Genomic DNA, 9,053 nt, shown 5'->3' on the forward strand with positions numbered 1-9,053 from the left:
TATGAAACATATCATATATTTAAAATTGACACTCCCCTCGTCAGGATTTTTTTTACACACAACACATAGTAAACGAAAACAAAGGCACAATTACATACCTACTACATGCGAAAGACCAGACATTACGTACTCCCAAAAATTCTCATAGATACTGAATGCTACTTTATAAGCATATAATTCAATCTAGCAGCTGTAGTAAATGGTATGCGCACAGCTCCATCTGGACTAATTCACTTCTGCACTCAATTAAATTTTTCATCTTTTAATTTCCCGCATTCATGCAAAGCCACATATTCGAGTTAAAGTTCTTGATACATTTTATACTAATTGCTATATTTTCTTTTAATTGTTATATTACGATTTAATTACCATACTTTAGTTTTATTTTAATTACTACTTACTATATTTACTATATTTAATTCAATTGTTATTATTACCTCTAACTTTTATTGCAATTTTTATTTCTAAATTTCTTATGGAACGTCTAGTGGATCTTATGCGTACAATATATTTTTATATGTTGTTTATAAATTTATATATTACTATATATTTCTAAACGTCGGGTTTTATGTCTGTTCTGTAGATATAAATGAATATATGAATATATATATGTGTTTAATCTTTCTGTGGATTTTGTAGTGCTCTTGTAGTTGCTGCTCGCATTGCCTCCCCTCGGCTTAAAAAGTGTATACAGCTCATTTGAGCACTACTATTCCAGTTATATATTTTGAGCGTTGTTGTCACTAACGATCTCAAGATATAACTTTATATTTTGTAATATATATATATATATATATATATATATATATATTATATATATATATATATACATCCATATACATACAATAGAGAGATGTTTTTATTTCACTTTTAACACGTAATACTGAAATAGTGGAGAAGATATGATATTGCTGTGAGCTCGCCCTAGGGGAAAAGTTAAAACTTTTTTTGCCGATGACACTCGGCATTTGTATGTGTAAGGCATGTTAAAATTTGAATGAAATTGGTTGTGTAGTTCTCAAGTTTTAGGAAAACACACAAATAGACAGACAGACACACATTCTCAATTTTATATATATATATAGATATATATGTTTGTGTGTATAAGTATGTATATATGTTTATGCCTGTAAGTATATGTATATGTATGTAAGTATATAGATATGTATTCTCTTGTGTATTTAATCATTTAAATTCTTCCTCTAAAAATAGCTTATCTCGAACAAAGATACAAAGCTTCATCTTTGGAATGTAGCTAACGAAAACGCTTTCACATTTTAAACCTGAGAAAAGTCTTGCGTAGTTTTACTGTTCTGCTTACAGATTGTACTTGTAATACATTTTCTTGTCAGTCCCACACAACTATATCGGACCCGTTTTGCTTACACGTATGAGATGCCTTGATGGGAATGCTCCACCAGTATTCCATGAGCTGGTATTTATGTACGTATTCAATAACAGGGGTATTCTCTACATTTATTTCTGGGTAGTTTTTTCTTCCTGATGGCATTGTGCATTGTTTTTGCGGCAGCGTCATATCTCATTGCGAAGTAGTACCGTGATGACACTTTTGGACAGCCGCCCATCCTATGTGTAATGTCTTCCACAGAAATATGACATAATCTACATTTACGGTTGCATCTTGGAAGTACAAGGGCTTCATTGACTCTTTTGTTGATTAGTTACTCAGTAGGAATCTCCTGTTCTTGGACTGAAAATGCATAGCATTCGAAATGTGATGTGATGTGATGTAGCAGTCATGACTTCGAAAGAGGTTTCGCTTCATGTAAATGTGACTATGTTTTTCAAGTCTACGTGAAACATACCCATGCGTTTCACTTCCAGGTCTTCTTTGAAGTAAGTAGTCCGGATGATTTGGGGTTGTATAGGAGCTCATCAGAAAGAGAGTGCTACCAGTGGAGTATGTAGGTATGTGCATATGTATGTACGTATGTATGTATATATGTATGTATCTATGCATGTATGAATATATGTATGCATGCATGTATGTAGTTGTGTGGGCGTGTGGGGGATGAGTGCATGTCTGTGTAAGCATGTATATGTTTGTTATGTCGGTTAACATCTTTATAACAGATATTACTCACAAAACATATTATATGAGTGCGTGTGTGTGTCAAAGGATGACAATGAGTGCTCAACGCCGCATTAGTGGATAAGATTTCTTTATTTGGAAACTAAGGGTACCACTAGTTTCATGTTAAGGAAAGTGGGAAAGTAACCTAGTGTCATAACAATTTTTTCAAGCCAGTCACACGAAGAAAGGTGTTTGGCCCCATTTTGGAAAACACAGCCTTGTTTATTCACGAAGATTCTCGTGAATTCACGTGAACAAAACAATGAATTAATGAATCAAGGGACGTTACTCATGGGTGGCATCTTTTGCATGTTTGTTTCCCTTGAATTTGTCTTTTAGGAAAATTGTTGTGTGGTCAATTTGCATTATTTTATTTTTGGTCTGGGCATGGTGTTCTTATACTTGTGTACTGAGGTAGTTCATCATTGGGGCATATTTCTTCCGTGTGCGGAGTTTGTGTGCTATGTACGTTCCGATTTCACATTTAAAAAAGTGGTTATCCTGGTGGGATTACTGTTGCAGAAGTGGCTCTTCTCTGAAATATTTGAATGTAAAATATTGCTTGTGTATGCAGGGAGAGTTTTCATCCCTAATATTTAGGATGTTGTCTGTTGATTGTATAGTGTTTAATTTTTCAGTAATACAGAGTTCACATTTGATACCCCGTCATCTGAATATTTTGGCTTCAGTAATAATGTTCCATTTGTGGATCTACAGATAGATCTTTCAGGGGTGTTTGTAATTGGAGCCTATGTCTATATACGAGACTTCCTCATTTGGGTTATTATAGGGTTTAAATATTCCTGTCTTAAGATTTATGTTAATGTCTAGGAGGTTGACTTTTTTAAGGTTTGCACTAAGTGTGGTTCTCAAGCCTATTTGGCTAAATATTTTGCACAATTTTTTCCTTAGTCTATCCATATGTCTGATTTTATTGTATACTACATCTAGGCCATCGTCCCTATATAAACCTCTCTAAACTTGTTTTATTTCTTTTCTTAGGGTATCTAGAACAATAAGGACTACATCGTCAGCTATCTCTGTACCGTCATAACTCCCCATTGTCACATCAAATAACTCGACTCCATTCTTTTTTGACAAATAGGAATTATAATTAGAGTAATGATTCCTTTGCGTTCATAATTATATCTATATCAGTATTTGTTATAGTGACATTTGTGTTACTAAATTCAAGTGCCTTCTGAAGCAAGCTTTTGGAGATCGAGGGGTACAACTCCATGATATCGAATTGTATAAATTAGCATTTTGGTTTATCCTCTATTTTCTTAAACCATTCAATAGCTGTACTACTGCATATGCATTGACTAAGCTTCGAGTGTGATCTGATATGTCGTATAATATTATCTTACATAGATTTACTAATAATTCCTATTTCACTTTTTGTAGGATTTCTTAATCTGTAGCTAGATTTTGCGTGAAGTTACTTTTATGGTCATTCAGAATTATAAAAGGATTTAGTAGGATAAACCTTCCTACTTTGTTTTTTATGTTAAACTTTATGGCTAAATTTTTTGCTTCTACTTTAATTGACTTATAAGTGATGGGGTTTGTTTTCTTGTATGTTTTAATTATCTTGTAGGTTAGTAATTTGTAGTGTGTTTAGGTGCTGACTTCATAGATATTTTTTGTTTTATCTTCTTTAATAAACATGCTTGTTGATGTTTTGAAAGATTCGACGTATGTTCACAATGTGTGTTGCAACTTGTTGCATTGATGGTTGAATTTTACATTTCTACCTAACTTTATCAGGTCTTTTTCAAATTTGTCTAAGTCTTGAATATGTGGTGGGTTTTTATAAGATATGAAACTGTGATTGTCCTCTGCATGAGGGCTGCACGTACCATTATCGAAAAAATACGCCTTCCATTTCATTCTCCTCAGAATATTTTCGGTTTTGTCGAAATGCTTAATATTGATATGCTTAAAATGCTTTATGTATACTTCTCTTGGTGAAATAGGATTATTTTTCAGTGATGTCGTTATGTCATGCTTGCCATGGTTTGTTTTGATTCTCTGTTCGTTTTTAGTTCTTAACCGGTGTTTGTTGACGTCGGAAGCTTCGATAAGTAAATGTCGAACGATGAAAATGAGTGCTCAAGACCGCATTGGTGGATATAATTTCTTTATTTGTGAATTAAAGCTAAAGATATATATATATATATTATATATATATATATATATATATATATATATATATATATATATATATATATATATGGAGAGAGGGAGAGAGAGAGACATGCATACATACATAAATGCCTAACTATCAGTCTGATTCGCACATTAGAAATACAATTACTAAGCAGAACAGTAAAACTATGCAAGACTTTTCTCAGGTTTAAAATGTACTGTTGTTTTCGTTATCTACATTCCAAAGATAGAGCTTTGCGTCTTTGTTACAAACCACCTCCTCCTTTAGAAGAAAAATTTAAACACTTAAAAACAGGGGAGTCATATTTGCATCTACACACATATGCATGCACTCACATGAATGACAAAGTAAGAAGGCGATAGAAAGAGATTAATCCTTGATTTAGCTCAATTATTCTAAAATACTAAAATGTACTGCCAGGGCACGTAGGAACTTTTCACTTGCAAATCGTTATTTACAAAAACTATCTCATTTCATTTCCTCGTTAAAGTCTTAAAAATTGAAAGTAATACCAAATTAAATTCCCAGTCAAAGCGAGAATTAAATGGAAAATATAGCTGTTGGCTAATAATTTGCAGAGGAAAGATATTGTGATATCAAATTTTAATTAACATTACGGAATGCTGTTAAATTTTCACCGATATAAATGTAACCATTCATATATGTGTGCGTGTATATATATGTATAATCACACGCGCGCGCGCATATATATATATATATATATTATATATATATATATATATATGACTGTGTGTATATAGATATATATATATATATAATAATAATGATAAGTGACAACAAAAGATTAAGACCTCGATATTAAGTAGAGGATTATTTATATATGTATAGTTTAGGACAATCCGTTAGTTGTCATAATAGTACTCGGAGTTTCAAATACCGGAGTAAAGAGCTACGATGCAGTCTCGTCGGCTATTAAGGGCAATAGACGCAATGAAAAACAGCTGAAAGGGAAGTTACTCTCATAAGTAGAAAACATGTAAAAGATTAAAAAATAAATACAACCAGATTCTCACAATACATAGACATAAAACCTCCTGCGTTCTTAATGTCTACATACGTACACACTCACACAAACATGTATATGTACATGCACATATACACAAGTGCAGTCTTTGTGATATGGAAAGATGCCTCATCTGGAAAAGTTCCATGGACCCCGCTACATGTCTAAATTCAAGAACTGAACTTTTTCGATCATGTCTATATGTAACAAAATACCTGTTGCGGTTTTGGTCCTCGAATACCACGGATAGAATCCACATTTTTACTATGTTCCTGCACAAGATTTCCATATCTTTTAACATTTTTTACTGTCTTACATATATATTTTTTTCCTGTTTTCTTTTTTAATTGTGTGAATGTGTACGTGTGTGAGTATACGTAAATGTATGTATATATTAAATTTGTATGTGTGTGTTTGTGTATGTGTACGCGTGTATGGATATACGTGAGTGTATAGACTGTGTCTGGGGCATAAGTGCGACTTTCATGCACACGTCCCCTTCGTTTATACGGTTATGCATATGCTTGTATATCTGCAGCTGTAGGTGTATGATAGGAAGAAGTATATATATATACGTGTGTGTGTGTCTGTGTGTCTGTGTGTGTGAGTGAGTGTGAGTGTGTGTGTGTATGTGAGGTGTACATATGTACATATATTTATATACGTATATGCGGAGTGTGAATGTATGCCTGCATATATATAATATATATATATATATATATATATATATATATATATATATATATATATATATACACATACGTATATTCATATATATAAATTCTAAACATGTGTATGCAAGCATACACCATGTGTATATGAGGATGAAGTTGCGTGCACGTATACATATACATATATACGTATGTGTTTGGATACGAGTATATGTATGAATTCGTACATGCACATATATGTTTGTGTGCCTATGTGCATGTACATATACATGTTTGTTTGAGCGTGTACGTATGTAGACGTTATGAACGCCGGAGGTTTTATGTCTATGTATTGTGAGAATCTGGTTGCATGTATTTGTTATCTTTTATATTTTTCTACCTATGAGAGTAACTTCCCTTTTATTCAACGGTTTTTTTCATAGAATCTATTGCAAATAATAGCCAACGAGAATGCATCGTAGCTCTTTACTCCGGCATTAGAAACTCTGAGTACTATTATGACAACTGACTGATTGTCCTAAACTATACACACACACACATACTCACACACACACACACACACACACACACACACATATATATATATATATATATATATATATATATAGAGAGAGAGAGAGAGAGAGAGAGATAGCATACGCGTACACGCTACCACACACATATACACATACTCAGTTACTGCCACACACACACACACACATGCTGACACACGCGCGCGTGTGCACACATACACACATTGATACCAATCATTCCTCAAACTCTCCTGTCCAAGAGAGCATTTTTTCTTTGTCCTCCTAATTCCGGTCATTTCAAAAATGTATGCATCACGTGGACTGTTGGCAATTTTGTTTCTTCCTCCTTCCATTTCGTTGCACTTTCCCATGTTTCCTGTTTTCGAAGAAAAACTATACCCGAAACGTAAAACAATCACTCTTTTCCTTCTCTGAGCGTCTTATTAATACATCGCATGTGTTACGTCCTCCCGTTGTTGTTTTTACATTGTCCTTTTCTCTCTTTTTTAATTAATATATATATATATATATATATATATATATATGTATGTATGTATGTACAAACATACATTAGCAATATAAAAAAGAAAATAGAAAAGAATAAAAGGAATGAAGACATTAGGAAGTGGGAGAGTTAAGTCATTTAAGCAAGGTCATTTGGCCGGTAGTTTTCAATAAGGCTATTTTGGTCGTGTCATAGAAATTTGCAAGGGTGTGGTATTTGAAAAATGGATGACATGGAGGGAAAAAGGTGGGAAAACATTTGTGGCTAAGGGCAGAAAAAAGTATACTTGAAGAGATGGGATATTATTAGAAATAGAGTTCAAGAGAGAATGGGAAGAATTATAGTAACTGGTGCAAATTATCAATTAAGTACCGTATATTGTTATGTGTGAACTTGTTTACAACAAGTAGTAGTAAAGGTATATGTGAGCGTATCTACTTGTAAGTTTAGAAACGGTGGGAGGAGGGGAGGAGGCAGGTGAAATAAAAGAAAATGGATATGTTTGATTCCCTTTATTCTTTTCTATTTTCTTACGTGTGTCTGTTTATGTGTATGTGCGTATTTGTATGTATGTAGATATTCGTATATAAGTATATATACACATACATATAAATACATGCATGCATATATGTATCAGTATATATACATATATGTAGAGTAAAAATCTATTTGCCAACGTAAATTGGCACTCCTGATGAGAACGATGTTACTACCTTTTTTAGCCCCAGGAAAACATCTTCTCCAGCTGGTTACAAAAACATGAAAATTAAAATGGAAAGAAAACAATCTCTGTAGTATTGTTACTGCTTACTTCTTGCTCAGAGATTTAAAACTATTTTCCTCTTCACGAGGTCAGTGATGTGTATCAGTTTAAAAGAATATACCTCGAACAAGGGCTAGGGCTGCCATCTCTAGCCAACAGTTATCCCATGCCGATGAAGTTAAATAACCCACAAATCATGGTACACAGGTACCGTTTAAGGCTGAGTGGGGACATTAGCTCCTTTGTTCGAGGTATAAGGACGCAATTTTGCGTCGGTAGCCAGCCTGAAAAGATGTTTTGCTGGGGTTAAAAACGGTATTATTATCGTTTTAATCAGGACTACCAATTTACGTTGGCAAAGAATGTTACTACTTATTTCTCGCTCGGAGATTGAAAGCTAATTGCTTTCCTCTTTACATATATGTAGATATACACATATACGTACACACATACATATGATAGTGCCATGAACTTGAATTTAATTCTTGCTTATTGAGAACTCTTTTAAGGCAATGTACACAGAAAAGATGTAATTTCGTTATATTTCAGAGATTTTTCCCCATTTTAATATTCATGTCTCTGTAATAATAACTTCCATTGTTAACCCCTTTTTGTAAAGATATTTTCAACCATACAAATTGATCGTGGCAAATTTTGATATGTTGGAGGCTTCTACGGTTCCTTTCCTTATGACATGATATATATATATGAATGTATGTATATCGACGTTCAAATAAGACATATATATATATATATGCGCGTGCTCGAAAAGCGTGCACATTTGAGTAAGCATCATACATTAGAAGTACTTAATTCATAGGAGTATAAAGGCAGAGTATACATTTCTTTTTTCATTGGAGCGGAACAGAAATTATTACTTCCCCGTAATGTGGACCTGAACGGTATAGACGCTGCGAAGAGAGAAGTATTTTACTGATTAACAATATATATCATGTATGTGATTAGATGAATTTCAATATTCATATCTCATCAGGATACGAAATTAAAACATTCAAGATGTGTCTTTGTGTGTTTGTGCTTGTATGGTGGAGTTGGCATGTGTGTATTTGTGTCTGTGTCTGTATGCGTGTGTATCCATTTTCCTGAAATCACATATTCTATAACTGTACATGAAAGTAAAATAGTTAATGCTTTTTTTTTTCGCTTGGTAGTAAGAGAAAAATTATTTTGTCTAAAAAATATAACACGGATCTAAAATTTTCGTATATTTCAAATATCAATTCAGTCGAATAGTTGAAAAATATAACATTTCTATATCGTTTCTCCAAGAAGTTATTTGAAAATCATTT

General features: G+C 33.1%; 1 protein-coding gene across 1 annotated transcript in view; it reads right to left on the reverse strand.

Moving 5' to 3' along the window:
- The window catches only part of LOC115214911 (atrial natriuretic peptide receptor 1), a 795,859-nt gene that overhangs the window by 785,547 nt on the left and 1,259 nt on the right, over window positions 1-9,053 (reverse strand). The window lies entirely within an intron of this gene.

The sequence above is a fragment of the Octopus sinensis genome, linkage group LG8, assembly GCF_006345805.1.
Source record: "Octopus sinensis linkage group LG8, ASM634580v1, whole genome shotgun sequence".
Classification (NCBI taxonomy): Eukaryota; Metazoa; Mollusca; class Cephalopoda; order Octopoda; family Octopodidae; genus Octopus; species Octopus sinensis.